Genomic DNA, 19,592 nt, shown 5'->3' with positions numbered 1-19,592 from the left:
TTTGTAATTGTGTCAGAGCTTTAAAAGAGTTAATCCCCCAAGAATTGTGGGTTTTGAGAGGAGGACATTTTGTTGATGGCATTTCTAACACTATACTAGTTATTCAATAAGGGAAAGTTTATATTAAAGCAGATAAAATACAACAGGTAAGAATAGATTACACCTAATACAGATACATTTATATACACTTGGTGACATATTACATAACACAAGATACACTCCACCACATACACAGATTCACATCAACACACACCTGGGCCTATATAATACACATAGTCATAGTTTTAGGTAAGTGATATAGGTAAGTGGTAGGTAAGTCTTGAGAGTGAGTTTGAGTGGTCCATAGAGAGCGTGAGTGAGACAATAAGGAAGAGATATGGAGGGACAGCTATTACCACCAAAAAGAGCACGGTCATATGCATGGGAGCACTTTGACTTAATAAGCTCGAATAAAGTCAAGTGTTTGATTTGTGCTCAAGAGCTGACATACAGCAGCAACACTTCATCAATGCTGAGACATTTGTGCACCAAAAACCTGGAGACAACTCCAACTGCAGTGGCTGCTGCTGTTGGTCCTGCTCCTGGTGGTGCAGCAAATCATTTATGTGGGTAATAAAATGCTTCAGGATACACACACAGAAAATGTTACATCATTTTATTCTCCAATTTTCCAGTTTATAATACCTCTGTAGCTGCAAACTCTTTAGTTGGCCAAGAAAGAGTACAACTAATTCAAACGTAAGTATAAGACACAAAGACACCAGTTTGAAAAGTACATTTTTTATTACACAGTAGCCAATTTATTTGTATAGCACATTTAAAAACATGAGTTGCGCCAAAGTGGAAAAAGCAACTTAATTTAAACACAAAGTTTTCACAAAATAATCTAAAACAATTTCATAAAAAACATATGTTATAACAGAATAAAAATAAAATAAAATTCATCCAGATAAAAATCACATAAAAGGGGAGTGAGGGTTAGAGGAAGGGGGTAAGTGAGGTTCACAAAAGCTTTAATCACATCCACACAAATGCATCACACAGACAAATCCAGCAGATGTCTCTCTTCTGACTGTGTCAAATTATTCAAAGCAGTGTGTCATTTTCAATGCATTTGTCTCAAAGTGGTTCAACGTTTCATTAGGTTTCAGTTTTACCATCACTTTACACACAGCACCATCTCTGATCAGACTGAGGTTGGCTCCTTTTATAGAGCCACTCCCTTAATTGGTGACTCCCACACTGCAGCACAGGTCAGTTCCAGCAAATCCAATAATATTGTTAAACGTTATTTTTTAGCAAAACAGTGTAAATCTTTCTTCTATCAAATGTGTTATTAAAATAGAGCTCTATATTACTTTATCAGTGTTAACTGTGGAAAACAAACTAGATACAAGAAGCTAAAATATTTGGACACCCCTCCTCCTCAGCACACAGTTGTCTGGCCCGGAACCTTCTTAAGATGCTCCGGCTGCCTGGGGAGTCATTAGACTGGAACATTTAAGGTGGAAGACAACACAGGTGAGTAGAAATTCTAACAATTCAATTACAATTAATTAGCTGATGCACTTACTCAAAAGGTGTAAACTCTGAACTAAACACAAAATATCACATCATTGCAATATTAGATGGTGAAAAAAATGCAGTGCTTTGTTCCACATGGACCTATGTCAGGAATCTACAGAAGCAATATTAAATTCGATGTGTAAAATTTAGTTTTTGTCCTTCTCTTACTGTGTCAAAACAATCAAATCACTTTGTGTGGATCTTATTTAAGTTTCCTGGGTGAGGTCTACAGATGACGTATGACCAGTATTCTTACTATTATTGCCACGCCCAAAGAAGTTGCAGGATGATCATGTTTAATGCAGGACGGGCACAAGGACAGCTCTGTACTGAGGCTCCTCTTCAGGAGGATAAATAGAAGCTGTACATGAGTTTAATCTGTGTCTGTGCCTGCAGCAGTGAACAACATGGTGCGCTCTGTCCTCTGCCTCCTGACTGTGGCCCTGGCCTTTGTGCCTCTGCTCTCTGCTGTGGAAGGTCAGTCACTTTGAATATGATTTTAAATAGAGAACATTGAACACCAATGTCGTGTATATACTTAATTCTATATATACCACAATGTCCAGAGGTTTTAATGTTTCAGTGACATTTGTGAAAATAAGACATGGATTTACTTGATCACTAATGCACTAAACTGGAACATGGTTCTGTTTGTCTGGAATGTTTCACAGCATTGAATTTGTGTATATTGCATTAATTCAATTACAGGTTTAACTGCAAATTTACAGCACAACTGTTGGGAGCCAGTCATAAGGAGAACACTCCTGTTTGTCATATCCTTTAATTACATGTGGACCACAGGGCTAACTGATTGTTCAGTGACACTATTTCACCTGATCATCTTCTGATTTCAACAGAATTGATCTTAAACATGACGTTGGTCACAAAATATAGGTGTAGGATAAAACCTGAAATTCTTTTTGCACTAGTAATGATGTTGGACAACAATCACAAACTTTGTAAAATTTAACTGACTCTTTGACACATCTGACTATGAAGTTGACTTTTTTGGCAATTCATTACATTTTTTTTCCAGTGGATTCAGAGAAACCTGGAGTCTGTCCCAAGCCCAGGACAGACATTCACACAGAGGTCGGTTGTCTGGATCAGTGCTCCACAGACAGTGAATGTGAGGGAAACCTGAAGTGCTGCTTCAACGGCTGTGGACGTGTTTGTGAAAAGCCAAGAGGTAACATGTCCCTCAGGAATACATGTGGTGGATGTTTTATGTATTGCTCATGGTTTCTCAGTAATAGTGATGATATCCTACATTGTCCTTGTCCTACCTCTTTGTATAAATTAATACTTGTTACTAAGAATATATATATTTCAGTTCTTTAAGAGCATTAAAAAAATACCAGGAACATTTTTAATCCAAACTTCCTGACTGTCCACAGGTGAGCCCAAGCGTAAGGACAAACGAGGATTGTGCCCTAGTCCAAGTGGTTCTGGAGAATGTGTAGAAATGTGCACTTTTGATGAAGACTGTAAGGAGGATGATAAATGCTGCTTCAATGGCTGTGGGCATACCTGTCAGCGACCAGTCATAAGTAATGCACTCTTCACTTATTTGATCTGTAATTCAAGGAGATGATTCAGGGTTAATTGACTGATGCTATGAAATCGTGAAGGAAGAGATTGTAGACCAGGTAGAGAGTTGAAAGAAGTTTATCTGATCAGATGAATGAAGTTACAGACAGCAGGCACATGCGTGGCGTTTCAGAGGAGTTTTCCAGTACTTAAAGCCTTTTCAAGGTACTATCTATAGAAGGCTGGTCTTATAAGGACTTAACTAATTTTACATACTGTCCGTACAAGGTCACAAAGAAATGTATGGTTAGCTGTTTACAGAGAGGTAGAATACGTCACTAAGAGATGCCTGAAGTCACTAAAAAGATGTATTGCTAGGCCTCTTGTCAACCTGAAGAGGAATACCAGTATCCAGTGACTGAAGTGACTGGTTCTAGTGGAGACATCCTAAAATTTTTGTCACATTCCTACAGAGAAACAAGTTCACCTTCATGCAAGACACAAAATAATCAACACAAGGTTTAAAAGTAAAAATCATGTTATTTATACAGCTCAGCTGACCAAATCTTTGTGCACAACCAGCAGGAGCTGGTCAGCTGACCTCAGGGCTCTGGAGTATAGGGCTGCAGTAACTCCCTCAAATAAAGGGGATCAATAGAAACATCTTGAATTGTAATACTATTTCACAATATTGGCACCTGATATGAATATAGGTGTGAAATCAAATGTATATTTTGACATTGTAAAATATGTTTTCTTACTGTGGGTTTGCCTCTAAACAGATTTGACCTGTAACTTTTTCTTTACAGAATCCAAACCAGGATCCTGCCCTGACACGAGCCCTTTTTTCACCACATGTAAAAAGGAATGCACTGATGACAGTCAGTGTCCCGAGAACCTCAAATGCTGCTTCAGCAGCTGTGGACTCCAGTGTATCCCCCCTGAACATGGCAACAGTCCACAATGATCGTCATTTAATAAATTAATCCAAACAGTTCATTTGTGCAAGTTTTATATGGACAAATGGTACTTGGACTGGCAGTTAACGGGCTCTGCCACTTAACGTAACAACTTTACAGCAATGTATGTGTATTTCTGCGTCACCCACACAATCTACACATCAAATGAAAGCTACGGCATTTGTCTTTCTGAATATTTAAATTATTTACACCTGTAATCACTGCAGTGCTGACAGGAAAGCTGTTTTTACAGAGGAGCCAGAAATGTGGATTTCCACGATGCGTGTATCGAGGCTTACTACATTTAGGAGAGGAGCTGAAAAAGATGACGTCTGGAGCCTCGCTGCCCGGATGTACCACGTGACTGATTCAGGAAGTGCTTCAGCTTTTGGCAGTGATATAAACCCTCAGGCTCCATTCAAAATGTGGGTGTTTGATGGAGAGATGCGGTCAGGGAGAGTTTGGAGACAGAGATGGTAGCAATGATTTGGAAATTTAGGAAAGTGAGAGTCAGGAGAGAATGGAGCCAGTGAAGAAGAGGATGTCCTGTGGAAATATTTTGATCTCATTTCTCCCAACAAGGAATGTACAGTAATATTTCTACAGAAGATTTGTTATAATATTGATTGTGCAATGCTGCAATTACTATCATACCTCAACGTTGCAAAAGCAGTCATTGTCATACCCCAACTCCAAACACCCTCACCTCACTGTAAAGGATATTTCCATTTTCATCATTCCTGTAATGGAAATTTAAATAGTGTCATTATTTTACCTTTTAGAAATCACATGGTCTCGTAACTAAAACTAATTTGGTTTGGTCGTCAAAGACAGTGTTAGAAAAACCTTTCATGTCAACCCTTTTGTTCCCTCTTGGTGGCTAGACTTGTTAAGATGTGTTGTAATGCAAGTGAAAGTAGATGCAACCAGACCATACAGTCGGCCTTCAATCCCTCCCTATTGACCCCCTGAGGGGACCCAGCTCTCTCCAGGAGCTGGTCTGACCACACCTCAGCAGAAGTACCACACTCTCTCCCCTGAAGTGTTCCACATAATTTTCCATACTGCCAGTGTATATATACACAGTATGTTGTGTCACTACAGTATACATGCTTTGCATACTTATTTATTTTGCTGACAGTTTTATTCACAGGTTTTCTGCAAAATGCAACACTTCAAATTCATGCAAACTGATATTTTTGCATCCAGTACATGTCCTACCAGAGCAAATGAAGCTTCAAGAAACTTTGTACTGGAGTGAACCAATTGGATGAAATACTTCAATACTTCATGAAGCTTCATCTGCCTCCCACTAATTTGTCCAGTGCAGACCCAAGTGCATTTATTTAAAGAATCTTTACAAAAAACACTAGCAACAGTTAAAATCAGTAGGGATGGGTGAAATGAAATGAGATCTTGAGATCTGTACCGGACAAAAGTGGAGACTCCCAATGGAGACTCAAACTGAAGCGTGCATCATGAACAAGGCGATCACGTGATGAGATCTCATCCAGAGCAGGTGACGTCAGAGAGGTTCACACTCATCCGGCGCTTATAAGCAGTTTGAATTTGCAGCGCCACTCGTGGGTTGTTGTCGGCGTTTATAGGAGTTAGCGAGTTAGTAAGTTTGTCAGTTAGTGAGTTAATTAATCAGTGAGTTATTAGGTAGGTGTATTAGATAGTTGGTTGGTCAGTTAGTGAGTTGGTGAGTTATAAGTTGGTGAGTTAGAAGTAGGTGAGTAAGTTGGTCAAGTAGTGAGTTACTGTTACCGTCCTTGATTGCCCTGAGATGTAAGCAAAAGTCTATATGTTTAAAATTTCAAAGTGCACTTGGTGTCTGGGTTTGACTAAATGTGGGTCTTGAATGTGTGTATGATTTTCTTTTATTTGCAATATTTAACTGAACTGTTGCTGTTTTTAGATGACATTTGGCATAAGCTTGACGAAAATGTTAACAACAGTAGAAGAACAAACAGCTTTGTAGCAGATGCAACCACTGAAGTAGACCGTTACCTTGCTGAAGTTCCAATACCGAGAAGCGAGGATCCATTAATGTACTGGACCAAATCCTCTGTTCCTTGTGAGAGAATATTCTCAAAAGCTGGAGACCTTCTTTCAAAAAAAACAAACAAAAACATCTCAGTCCAAAAACCCTTGAAAAAATTGTATTTTTAAATAAAAATCAATGAAACAGAATTGTGTGACATGTTTTATTATTTTTATAATCCTTTTTATATACAGGCCTTTACAAATATTCAAAGTGTCAGTTGAAATAACTAAGGCTAATACACAGCTCAAATATTGTAATGTATGTAAAGTAACAGCAGATGGCGGCAATATGAGACCTCATTACTGTACCACATTTTGAATCATTTGGCTGTGAGATCTCATCATCTCAGAAGATCTCATTTCCCCCATCACTACTTATCTCTAGAGATGTTACGCTCGAGTCTGTGATCTCAGGGTTGCGAAGCCCTGATTCGACGTCGGATTCACGTGGCTAAAAATCACGTGTCCATGACATATGGGGCTTCATTACGTCAACACCACGTTACGAGCTCTGATTGTGCGCTGCTTTGCGGGAAGTTTGAAGGGGATTGGCTTGTAATTATGTCATAGCTATAAAAGAGTTCAGAATTCTTTTCATATTGTGGGTCTTGAGGAGAATTGCTGACGCCACTGCTTATTGTTGTTTGAGAAAGGGAAAGTTTGTTGAGATAAAATTTCAGGTAATAACAGGTAAGATATAGACAAGAGGTAAGGTAATGAAAAGGTAAGCTATCAGGTAAGGTAAAAAAGGTAAGAAAAGTGTAATAATAATAATATATGTAATAGGCTTTGTACCTTGTCTACAGTCTAGGCTTTAGCCCACAAGAGACAGGCCAAGTCCAGGCTGTATACATTGATTTACAAAGTCATTTTATATTGGCAGTTTCAGGTAAGTGACAGTGGTAGGCTAGTAGTAGCCAATCAAATAGGTAAGTGACAGTGTTATAGAAAGGTAAATGAGAGTAAGTGTTCAGGGTTTCAGTTATTGCAGGCCTGCTTAACTGTGAGTATTGTGTGAAAGTTTGAGTGTGAGAGTGATAGTTTGTGTGAAAGTTTAGGACAGGTAAGACAGGAAGGGCTATGGAGGGTCGAGGACAGCCAGCAAAAAGAGTTCGCTCTTATGTATGGGAGCACTTTGACTTGAAAACCCCCACACAAGTAAAGTGCTTAAAATGTGGTCAAGAGCTGGCATATTCCTGCAATACATCCTCAATGGTTCACCATTTACGCAGGAAGCATCCAGAAACAAATCCAGAAGCAGTGGCTGCTGCATGTGCTTCTGGTGCAGCAAGTCAGCAAGGTATGTAGCCCATGTAGGCAAGGCTATGGAAAGAATTGGTTAAACACTCACTCATAACTCTAAGTTTATTTATTTTTTCATTCATTTATTTATTTATTTATTCATTCATTCATTTATTTATCTATTTATTCATTCATTCATTCACGTTTTATCAATTCATTATTTTAAGGCCGCCAATCTGAGCTGGATGAGGCACTTCTGGACATGATCGTCATGGACCTACAAGCATTTAAAATAGTGGTTGTCCAGGGTTCAGAAAATTTGTTCAGAAGCTGAATCCAGATTATGTTCTACCAACAAGCCAGGCGGTCAAATCTATGCTGGAGGCTAAATATGCAGAAGTGCAGGAGCAAACAAATAAACATCTTGAGAATGTTGAGACAGTCAGCCTCACAGCAGACATGTGGACCTCCATGAATATGGATGGATATCTCGGAGTAACCTGCCACTTTGTAAATGACATGAAATTAGAAAGTGTACTCCTTGGTGTAGGGCATTTTGGTGTATCACACACAGCTGAAAACATTAAAGATGCTATGGTGGTGCAGTTGGAAAAATGGGGTTTGAGACAAAAAGTAAAATGTCTGATAACTGACAGTGCATCAAACATGCTCCTCTCTGCCAAACTCCTTGGTGTTGCAAATATACCTTGCTACACACACATTTTAAACTTAGTTGTAAAAAAGGCCCTGGACCAAACACCACCACTGGCAGAAATAAGAACAAAAGCCAGAAAAATTGTAACATTTTTCAAAACCAGTGTCAAAGCCAAGGAGAGACTAACAGAAATCCAACAACAACTAAATAAGCCACAGCACAAACTCCTGCAAGAGGTCGACACCCGATGGAATTCCACCTTTTTAATGCTGGAAAGATTGTTTGAACAGTGTGAACCTGTTGCAGCAGCACTGGCGTCCCTCTCGTCTGAGACCTCCCCTCTCTCAACCATGGATTATGAGATCATTCAAGAGAGCCTCGGTATACTCGGCCCAATTAATCTGGCATCAAATGAACTGTCTGCAGAGAAAACTGTGTCAGCATCAAAAATTATTCCCTTAACAAGAGGGATTCAACACAAACTGGCCCAGCGAGCAGTCACATTAGTGCAACCAGCAGCAGTTATGCTCTGTCAGAACCTGCAACAAGCCTTCAGCGTCAAGTGCAATGGAGAAAATGTGAGCATTCTGGCAATGACCACCTTGCTGGACCCAAGATTTAAAACAATGGCTTTTGGGAACCAGACACATGCACAAGAAGCAGTGAAGAGGCTCACAGCTGAGTGCTCCAAAATTATTGGGGCAGTAAGAGCTACACCAGTAACATCTTTATTTTGTTTGTTTATAATCATGTGTGACTAACAGCATAGTTTATAACATTTCATTCATAAATTCTAGGGACCATTACCAGAAGCAGCAGGACTTGCAGAAGCAGAGGAAGGTGACAGTCTGTGGGACTTTCTAGACTGTCGAGTTGGTTTGTATTTCACTTTATTAGCTTTAAAAATATATGTAAACTTAAGCTGTATCCTCATTAACTTGTATTTTTACCTTTAGGTGCAACCCAAGGTACAAACAGCACCACGGCTGATGCCACAGTGGAGGTTCAGCGCTACCTCTCAGAGGCCTATCTGCCAAGAGGAGAAGACCCGCTCAAATACTGGGAAAGCAGAAAAGACATTTATCCCCATCTCCATAGAATGGCGATAGACTATCTCCACATCCCAGCCACTTCTGTACCATGTGAGCGGGTCTTCTCCAAAGCTGGAGAGGTAGTGCGACAGAAGAGGAGTAGTCTAAAGCCAAAAACTGTTGATATGATTCTTTTTCTGAATAAAAATCTAAAGCATTAGCCCTTATTCACTTTCACTTACAAAAACAATATGTTTCCTTTCCCTTTGACTACAAGTTGCATAAGCACTTAGGCAGACTTCATTCACAATATTCTTGCCCAATAATCCCCCCAGTAGAATGGCAGTTTTTCATTGCACTTTGCTTAAAGTTAATTTCACACATTGTCAATCTACTCTACTCACTCACCAATTCATCATTTATTATTATTATTATTATGTCAAGTGAACAGAACTTATAGATTTACAAAGTTAAATATCTTTATTAAGATCAAAAGGCCTGTCTAGTGAATGTAAACCCCCTAATGCAATACATATAAATATCCAGCAGATGTCGCTGTTCTAACATCACTCTGCTTCAAAACAGTGTGCCATTTCAAAGCAGGTGTTTCATAATGATTCAGTGGTTCACGGGGCTTCAGTTTCTCCAACACTACTTATCTCACATTTCCCCCACTCACACCACAACACCTTTTCCAAAAATGTTCTAATTTCTAAAAAAAAAGGTTGGCTCCATTTATAGAGCTTCTTCCTTAATTGGTGACTCCCACACTGCAGCACAGGTCAGTTCCAGCAAATCCAATAATATTGTTAAACGTTATTTTTAGCAAAACAGTGTTAATCTTTATTCAATCAAATGTGTTATTAAAATAGAGCTCTATATTACTTTATCAGTGTTAACTGTGGAAAACAAACTAGATACAAGAAGCTAAAATATTTGGACACCCCTCCTCCTCAGCACACAGTTGTCTGGCCCGGAACCTTCTTAAGATGCTCCGGCTGCCTGGGGAGTCATTAGACTGGAACATTTAAGGTGGAAGACAACACAGGTGAGTAGAAATTTAAACAATTCAATTACAATTAATTAGCTGATGCACTTACTCATGTTTTATGTCACAGGCCAACTTTAACTGCAGAACTGTTTTAAATAATCAACATCCCAAACCTCTTTACATATTGTCATTTTTACCTGTTTGCTTTAAATTTAGGCCTGTGTAACGGACTAGCTACATTAGTCACACAGACGTTAACATCTTCGACTGGTAGCTCAGCAAAGACAAGGTTAAGTTATTTGAACCTTTACCAAGGAGGTTTGGCTCGTCTCATCTGACACCAATGTAGCATTCTGGTGTGAGGAATTTCTTCTGGTTTATTTTCTGATCTCAAGGGCGACTGTAGGACATAACTCGCACCACAACAAGATCAAAACAGCAGCAGTCTTGACTCAAAGCCAGTCCCTCAAAAAACTGATAAATAGAACATTTACATCAACTTCAACACAAACTGTTACAAGAACAACAAAAGCCGTCAACTCTGAACTAAACACAAAATATCAGACTATTATAATTAAACAATTTTTCATACACTTGTGTCAGGAATCTATAGAATTAATCTGTCTGTGTCTGCAGCAGTGAACAACATGGTGCGCTCTGTCCTCTGCCTCCTGACTGTGGTCCTGGCCTTTGTGCCTCTGATCTCTGCAGGGAAAGGTCAGTCACTTTGAATATGCTTTTAAATGGAGAATATTGAACACCCATGTCATTTATACTCAATTCTATGAGCTTGTGTAGCTTCATATGGTGTTTTAGTGACATTTGTGAAAATAAGACATAGGTTTACTTGATCACTAATGCACTAAACTGGAACATGGTCCTGTTTGTCTGGAATGTTTCACAGCAAGACATTGAATGTTCTGTATATATTACATTAATTCATTTACAATTTCAGTCCAAACTTACTGCACACCTGTCAGGAGTCATAAATGATACACTCCTGTGTTTGGTTCAGTTAAAGGAGATGACCCAGGGTCATCAGTGATACTGTTTCACAAGCACCTGATCATGTTCTGATGTCAACTGAAATAATCTTTTGAAAAATATTAACGAAGAGGTTGGTAACAGAATTTAGGATTTAGGTGTGGAACTAGAATTTTTTTTTGACCTGGTCATGTTCTTTGACAATCACAGAAATTTGTCATTGTAAAATAACTTGAAATATGTAACTTTCATAAAATGGTCTACTTCATAGTCAGATTTGGGTTTTTTCAGGTAACTAAACTTAAATTGTTTCCATTGCATTCAGAGAAACCTGGAGTCTGTCCTAAGCCCAGGACAGACATTGACCTGACAGTCGTCAGATGTGGGAAATGGTGCTCCTCAGACGGTGACTGTGAGGGAAACCTAAAGTGCTGCTTCGACGGCTGTGGATATACTTGTCTAAAGCCAAAAGGTAACGTGTCAAGAATGCATGTGGCGGATATTTTAGTATTGGTCATGGTCATCTCAATATTGTAGTGATCAAATCCTACATTATCCTTGCCCTGTGTCTTTGTATATATTAATACTTGTTACTATATCTATATATATATATATATATATATATATATATATATATATATATATATATATATATATATATATATATATATATATATATATCTCAAACTTTTTCATTGTTTTTTTTTTTTTTTAAATCAAACTTCTTGAATGTCCACAGGTGGGCCTAAGCCTAAACCAGGATCCTGCCCTCGTCCAATCCCCCATTTCAACAAATGTAAAGAGGAATGCACTGATGACCGTCAGTGTCCCGGGAACTTGAAATGCTGCTACAGCAACTGTGGATTCCAGTGTGTGCCCCCTGAACATGTCTGAAGTCAAAATAAAAAGTAATTATCACAATCTTTTTGTATGAATCTTGAATCACTTTATATACTCTAGACCTGCTTGCCATGAGATTATTTAACTCTGGCTTACAAACGTGTGGGAAGTCTTTAATATAAATGTTGAACAGCCTGTTGTGCAGTGCTGCAAAGAGAACATTGAATTGAGCTGGTGTTATGACTGCTGTTTTGAAGAGGATTTCCATAGATTATCATTCTCTGTACTCATGTCCTCCTGGGCACAGACTTGTGGGTGCAGACTCGGAGAATAGACTTTAGGCTCAGCTCACAGCTTTTGGGACACATGGACTTGACGTCATGGGCAATAAAACTCATGTGGGTGTTTGCTATAAGACAATGGTACATTTGAAACTACTTAACAAAAAATACCCTAATCCATAATATAGCCTATATTTTAACCCATCAGCCTCTGCATCATTTAGGCCAAAGGATTAAGCCATCTTCAGTTATGTTTATTCTGGTTTAAAAGGCTATATTTTAACTTGTGTAAGAATACAAGTCATTTGTTATTTAAAATGCAGTTACTTTTTCTTTTTAATCAGTTGAACATGGCTGTGTTCTAAGCATTCAGAATACTGTACTGTGCACAACAGTAGCCGGCAAGTTCCAATCAGAGGGACAGTCAGTGTGGACATTTCCTTCATAGTGTAATGTCTGAGGTTTTTGCAGAGTTGCTCTAAATCCTGACAGATCAGGCAGTGGACAGGGAGCTGCAGGTGGAAGTCACTGACAACATGTTGAAGACTTTAGAAATACAAAGAAAACTTCACTGGAGGACGTTTTACAAAGGTACGTCTTTGTTGGGGGCTAATCCTAATTTCAGAGCCTAATATTTAAATGACACCACTGACTGTTTTTATGTTACATTTAATGTTCTAATAGAAGTTAGCATTATTGTTGTGGTTTGGGTCTTGGTTTCTTCTCCAATGTGACGGCACGTGTCGGCTGAATAAACTCACTCAGCTTGAACGTCTCTGAGCAAAACGGCAGCAGTCTCAACTCACTAAAGCCAGTCTCCAAAACAGACCAGTAACTGACAAAACATTTACTCAACTTCACCAACACAAACAGTTACAAAAACAAAAGGTGTCAACCCTGAACTAAACACAAAATATCACATTAAAATATTAGAAAGTAACAGTTGGTATTTAAAAATACCAAAAGTAACAGCATTTTAAATACCAACAAATGACAACTAATGCAGTGTACATTAGGCTTATATTCTTACACAATCTTCAGCACTGTCTTTGTCCACCGGGGTTCCCCAAGGGTCTACATTAGCACCACTGTTATTTTCACTATACATTAATGATATTCCCTCCATTTGCAACAATGTCCACGTACTAATGTACGCTGACGACACGGTAATATACACACGGCAATAACATCTCCCAGGTCGTGGACAAACTCACTCCATGGCTCAAATCTCATCTTGGCTAAATCACTCCTGTCCTAAATTGAATACATCCAAAACAGTAGCAATGATTTTCAGTAAATCCAACAACACTTCCCATAAAGTTCCAGACATCCTTGTCCCTGGAGAACGGCTGCAAATTGTCCCACAATACAAATATCTCGGGATTCTAATAGACTCAAAATTATCATTCAAATCTCACATTAATAAAATAAGTAATCATATAAATGTCAGTGTTCGCTACTTCAAACACATTCGGCATCAAATGTCCACCCAAGCAGCTAAAATGTTTATGCACTCAATGATTCTCTCACATTACAGACTGTTTACCCGTCTGGTCCTTGGCAAATACCACAACACTGAAACCTCTGCAATCACTCGACAAGTGAACTGTTAAAATTCTGGATAAAAAAACAAATCATTTTCACCACTGTCCAATACTCCAAAAACACCATTTACTCAGCCTGGATAACGTGATCAAATATTCTAATCTCTGCCTAATCTATAAAATCATTCACGGTCTGTCATCTCCACCACTCAGTCAGTTTATCTCCATCAGAACCACCAGCCACAGTAGAACTAGAGGAGCAGCACGAGGAGCAGCACGAGGAGCAGCACGAGGAGCAGCACGAGGAGCAGCACGAGGAGCAGCACGAGGAGCAGCACGAGGAGCAGCACGAGGAGCAGCACGAGGAGCAGCACGAGGAGCAGCACGAGGAGACTGCATCATCCACCTCAGGAAAAGTTCCTTTGGGCAAACAGCTTTTTCTGTTCGTGCTGCCTCAGATTGGAACCTCACACCCACAACCATCAGATCCACTAACACTGACCACACCTTTAAAATACAGTTAAAACAACGGCCAACTGCAAACCAGATCTGTGAACATTGACTTTATCCACTGTCGCTGCCCCCTGCTGGCCTCTTACCCTGTGTCTGTGTGCGATTGTCGTGTGTGTATGTGCTTTCTTTATGAGTGATGGTGTGTAGTTGAATGATTGTTGTGAGTCTGCCGTCTTATGTAATAGTGCATATGTTTCTCGACTGTTTTCTATGTATTTATTGTATTGTCATTTTTACTCTTGTTTTTAGGTGTTTTTAGGTGGACAGTATCTGCTGTCAAGGGACGACGGATGAAAAAAAACCTTTGGCTAATTCTGGCATATTTAGAGAAATGTTGATTAATATGCACTGTCCCTGAAATAAGTAAATAAATAAGATGGTGAAAAAGTTGCAGTGCATTTTTCCTCATACATCAATGTCAGGAATCTACAGAATCAATATTACATTTGATGTGTAAATTTGAGTTTTTTTCTTATTCTCCTATAGTGTCAAATCACCTTGTGTGGATCTTATTCAGGTTTTCTGGGTGAGGGAGTAGAGCCGCTGCTCCTCCATGTCGAGAGGACCCAGCTGAGGTGGCTCGGGCATCTGTTCAGGATGCCTCCTGGACGCATGTCCCACTGGGAGGAGACCCCGGGGAAGACCCAGGACAAGGTGAAGGGACTGTGTCTCTCGACTGGGAACAACTTGGAGTCCCATTGGAGGAGCTGGAGGACGTGTCTGGTGTGAAGGAACTCTGACGACTCGTTCCCTGATGAGCGGAAGAAAATGGATGGATTGTGTTTTACGTGTTCAAGGGGGACCTGTCTGGTGGATGTCTATCTTATATGTCTCACACAAAAAATGTAGGTTTTAATCTGATGCCATGTTGGTTTGGCTCCACTAGTGAGGACAGTCTGCATAGTCGACTTATTTTTACACTGACGATAGCTGTTTAGTCACCACAGATAACGTGGACACTTTGTGAAACACAGAGTTCTTTAAGACAATTTTTACAGATAGATTTTTACAGATTGGCTTTTATCACATTATGATTCCCTAGGACAAGGTGGACTACAACAATAATGATAAACGAGTGACCAAGACAACAGCAGTGTTGATTACTGTCAGTAGAATAAACAGACTAAGTGAGTAGCTTATAAGTAAAAGTAAATAAAGTAATACATTGTAAGTGTGCAAATAAAATACATGTATAGCCGATCCCTTGCACAATTGTATATAGCCTATTTTTATAGACATTACATTATTTTTAGTTAGTTTTTAGTTCTTCTGACCTACATTCTAATTTATTGAATAACATCAGTAATCGTGCAAAATAATTTCACAGACCTTAATGTCTCAAGTTTGGGGTTTTATTTAGGAGCTGCTGAGAGTTTATGCATCATCATCATCATCAGTGTAAGAAGTCTGTGCACTTATGTGTGGGGTGACAAGATTTTCAAAAATAAAAAATTGAGACACACCCAGGTTGGAATATTTGGAATAAATAAAAAAGAATGAGTAACATTGTCCATTCTTGACTCACTTGTGGCTCAGTACAGAATGAGGGACTTCTGTCATTTTTTTCTTTTTTTTTTTTGGTGCTAATTTTCAAGCACAGTTTTCTGCATTTTACTGTTGGCAGGTATCAAACTGGTCAAAAATAGGGACACCTGGGACACTTCTTGTGTAAAATGGCATAAATCTTCTGGGACAGGGGGACACAGGGCTAAAAACTAGGACTGTCCCAGGTAAATAGGGATGTCTGGTCACCCTATTTATATGAAACACTTATATGAAACACTTCTTTTGACTTTGATACTGTAGACTCAAATATTGTCCTAAATAAACTTGTGTCCTTTGGTTTTGATGAGTTTTCTCTAAATTGGTTTGTCTCATCACAATCAGTAATGGCAGATGGATACATATCTCCCTGGTAAATAATAAAAATTCTCCAAGGTTCAGTCCTTGGCCCATTACTTTTTACTTTGCATATTAATAATATTTTCCTATCGTACTGCCCATTTTTATGAGGATGACACAATGTTGTATTGTATCGCACCCACTGCTCAGGAAGCTCTATCCAAATTACAAAATGCATTTGAACACTAATAAATCTAAACTGGTCCTCAATTTGTCAAAACTAAAAATATGCACTTCACCCGATGTCATGTCACGGGCTCCTACGACCCCACGTGTACTTTAAATGGTGACCTCATTGAACAACTCCCTTATTATAAATACCTCTGTATTTGGTTGGATTGCAGACTTCTTTTAAAAGACACATTGACAAACTTTCACAAACACTTAAAATTCAATTCTTTTTTAAAGGAATGAAGCCTGTTTTTCATTTAAAATTCTCATTTAATAATAACATGAATTAAATTCACTTCATTTTCTCTGGACTATGGCGACATTATTTATGGTTACGCAGCAAACACCTTAAAATAATCTTGGTATTATTTACCACAGCGCACTTTGTTTATTACTTTTGACAGTTCCTATACTCACCACTGTGATCTGTACAGTAGGGTTGGCTGGACCTCACTGCAGACCCGCAGATTTATACACACCCACATTTTCATTTACAAAGCTATACCAGCAAAACATGCACAGTATCTGACCTCTGTCATTCAATTCTCATCATCACCAGGTCTCAGGAGAGTCTGACCTTAGCTGTAGCACAAATCTACACAGAGCAAGAGAAAACTGTTTGTAGATAATGGAACACTCTCATACACACTATATCTGTCATCTTTCTGTACCGGTACTGTTCTCTACTCAGGCTTTTCCCTTGGACCACGGCAAAGTCCTCGCTCCCGACACACCGTCTGGTCTACCGTCATTTGCCTTTTTGCACTTTTGTAAAAAAAACAATGTTTAAACTTCCCCGAGTTCTGTGTTTTTGGTCCCAAGAAAGAATGTTCTAGCTTTTCAAAATTGCTGGATTACTTGATTTCTTCTCCAATGTGACATGAGTCAGCTGAATAAACTCACTCGGGTCTAGTGGTTTTGCCTCTGGAACACTTGCATTCTCCTGCACTTGATCCCTCAAAGGAGCTGTCGGGTTGCTCAGCAGTTCCTCCTCTAGCTTTGTGCAGCAGTGATCTAGTGTGAACCAGGAGTGTCCGTATACACAGGTCAGACAGAAACAGGGCCTGTAGAAAAGAAACTCAAGTCAGTTCAGATTGTTTGGCAGGTGGCATCTGGGCATAGATGCGATGAACCAGTCCTTCAATATCATTGGCAAGTTCCCTGAGTTGTTCACGGACGGTTACACAACTCTGAGTGAAGCACACTGGAGATGGAGCAGGACCTGAACCTTCTCTTCAAAGCCCTGACTAAAGTTCTGCATTCACATCTGTCTTCAGGACTCAGCAGGGGCAGATTAGACAAAATGTCCCCTGTGAGACACACGGCTATTTGGGGGGCTCTTGTCCATGGATCATCTTGCAGCCTGGGCCAACAGTTAAACTGGGCCTAAAACATTGCCCAATCAGCCTTGTCATCATACCCTGACATTTAGATGGCACAGGGGAGCATTTCAGTGTGTGGAGTGAAGTCAGTGCCCTCCTCTAGGTTAATCTTCAGTTGCTGTGATCACCAGGATAGCAACCTCAGTGGTTTTGACGAGGAACAGAGCAGAGCTGAGATGATTTGTCATCAAGGCTTCAAAGCGTGTGCCGAGTAGGGGAGGGGACGTTTCCGCGATGCGTGTATCGAGGCTTTCTTCATTTAGGGGAGGAGCTGAAAATAATGACGTCCGAAGCCTCGCTATCCGGATGTACCACGTGACTGATTCAGGAAGTGCTTCAGCTTTTGACAGCGATATAAACCCTCAGGCTCCATTCAAAATGTGGGTGTTTGATGGAGAGATGTGGTCAGGGAGAGTTTGGAGACAGTTTGGATAGAGTTAGAGATAGCTTGGAGAGAGGTAGAGATGATTTGGAAAGAGTTTGGAAAAATTAGGAAAGTGAGGAGAGAGTCAGGAGAGAATGGAACCAGCGAAGAAGAGGAGGATGTCCTCTGTGTGGAAATATTTTTATCTCATTTCTCCCAACAAGGGATGTCCAGTAATATTTCTATAGAATATTTCTTTCATAATTAATATTGATTGTGAAATGCTGCAATTACTATCCATCCATCCATTTTCCTCCGCTTATCCGGGGCCGGGTCACGGGGGCATTAGTCTAAGCAGGGACTCCCAGACTTCCCTCACCCCGGACACGTCCTCCAGCTCCTCCGGTGGGACCCCAAGGCGTTCCCAGGCCAGCCGAGAGACATAGTCCCTCCAGCGTGTCCTGGGTCTTCCCCGGGGCCTCCTTCTGGTGGGTCATGACCAGAACACCTCCCTAGGGAGGCGTCCAGGAGGCATCCTGAGCAGATGCCTGAGCCACCTCAACTGGTTCCTCTCAACCTTTAGGAGCAGCGGCTCTACTCCGAGCTCCTCCCGTGCGACCGAGCTCCTCACCCTATGCCTAAGGGTGTGCCCAGCCACCTCGGCCGGAAAAAGGTGGTTTGCCCTCTCCGGGTGGGTGATGAGTCTCTGCCTCAAGTCAAGGAGTTCAAGTATCTCGGGGTCTTGTTCACGAGTGAGGGAAGGATGGAGCGTGCAATCACTGTCATACCTCAATGTAACAAAAGCACAATCATTGTCAACCCCCAACCCCAACCACCCTCACCTCACTGTAAAGTATCATTTCCATTTTTATCATTCCCAAATAATCATTTTCCATACTGCCAGTGTATATATACACAGTATGCTGCCATCACTACAATATACATGCTTTGCATACTTATTTATTTTGCTGACAGTTTTACTCACAGGCTTTCTGCAAAATGCCACACTTCATATTCATGCAAACTGATATTTTTGTGTCCAGTATTTTAGTCCATTCAGCAAAGTAAAACTCCCACATCTACATCACCGACAGTAAATGCAACAATCGAAGTACAGAAATACCTGGCAGAACCAAACAGACTAGGAGGACCCACTGCAGTACTGGAGAAGAAAAAGAAATAAATGTCCACATTTATTCACACTGGCACCATGTACCTTTGCACTCCAACTTCATCTGTGCCTGTGAGAGGATTTTTTCTAAAGCAGGAGAAATCCTCACAAAAAACAGAACTGCCTTAGTCCTGCTTCTTTAGAGAAGCTACTTTTTTTGAATAAAAAATTATGAAAAATATTGGGGTTTAATTCTCTTTATTTAATTAGAAGTACTACTACAAGTAACACAAGTGCATTCCTATTTCTAATGTGTTTCACTGTGGTATCACTGGTTTTGTAGTACATTTGTTCAATTGATGGCACTGAGGTGGAAACTAGATTGCAGTACATTGTATTGACCTCTTGATGGCGCCATAGAGTAAATGAATCCTTATGAAGTGTCGGTACATGTGTCGGCACAGTTGACTGAAAGTA

General features: G+C 39.9%; 1 protein-coding gene and 1 long non-coding RNA gene across 2 annotated transcripts in view; both read left to right on the top strand.

The window, feature by feature from the left end:
• The window catches only part of LOC129456405 (WAP four-disulfide core domain protein 3-like), a 43,526-nt gene that overhangs the window by 21,348 nt on the left and 2,586 nt on the right, over positions 1-19,592 (top strand). The window contains exon 2 of the mRNA XM_055223179.1: positions 14,674-14,711. The gene's annotated coding sequence lies outside the window, so the exon portion shown is untranslated. The remainder of the gene's footprint in view (positions 1-14,673; positions 14,712-19,592) is intronic.
• LOC129456407 (uncharacterized) lies at positions 1,733-2,638 on the top strand. The gene is made up of 3 exons (XR_008648744.1): positions 1,733-1,785; positions 1,963-2,043; positions 2,612-2,638. It is a non-coding gene; the product is annotated as an uncharacterized LOC129456407 (long non-coding RNA).

This window comes from Periophthalmus magnuspinnatus, chromosome 7 (genome assembly GCF_009829125.3).
Source record: "Periophthalmus magnuspinnatus isolate fPerMag1 chromosome 7, fPerMag1.2.pri, whole genome shotgun sequence".
In the NCBI taxonomy this organism is placed as follows: Eukaryota; Metazoa; Chordata; class Actinopteri; order Gobiiformes; family Gobiidae; genus Periophthalmus; species Periophthalmus magnuspinnatus.
Note: the sequence above shows the minus strand (reverse complement) of the source record. Positions and strands in the feature narration are given on the sequence as shown.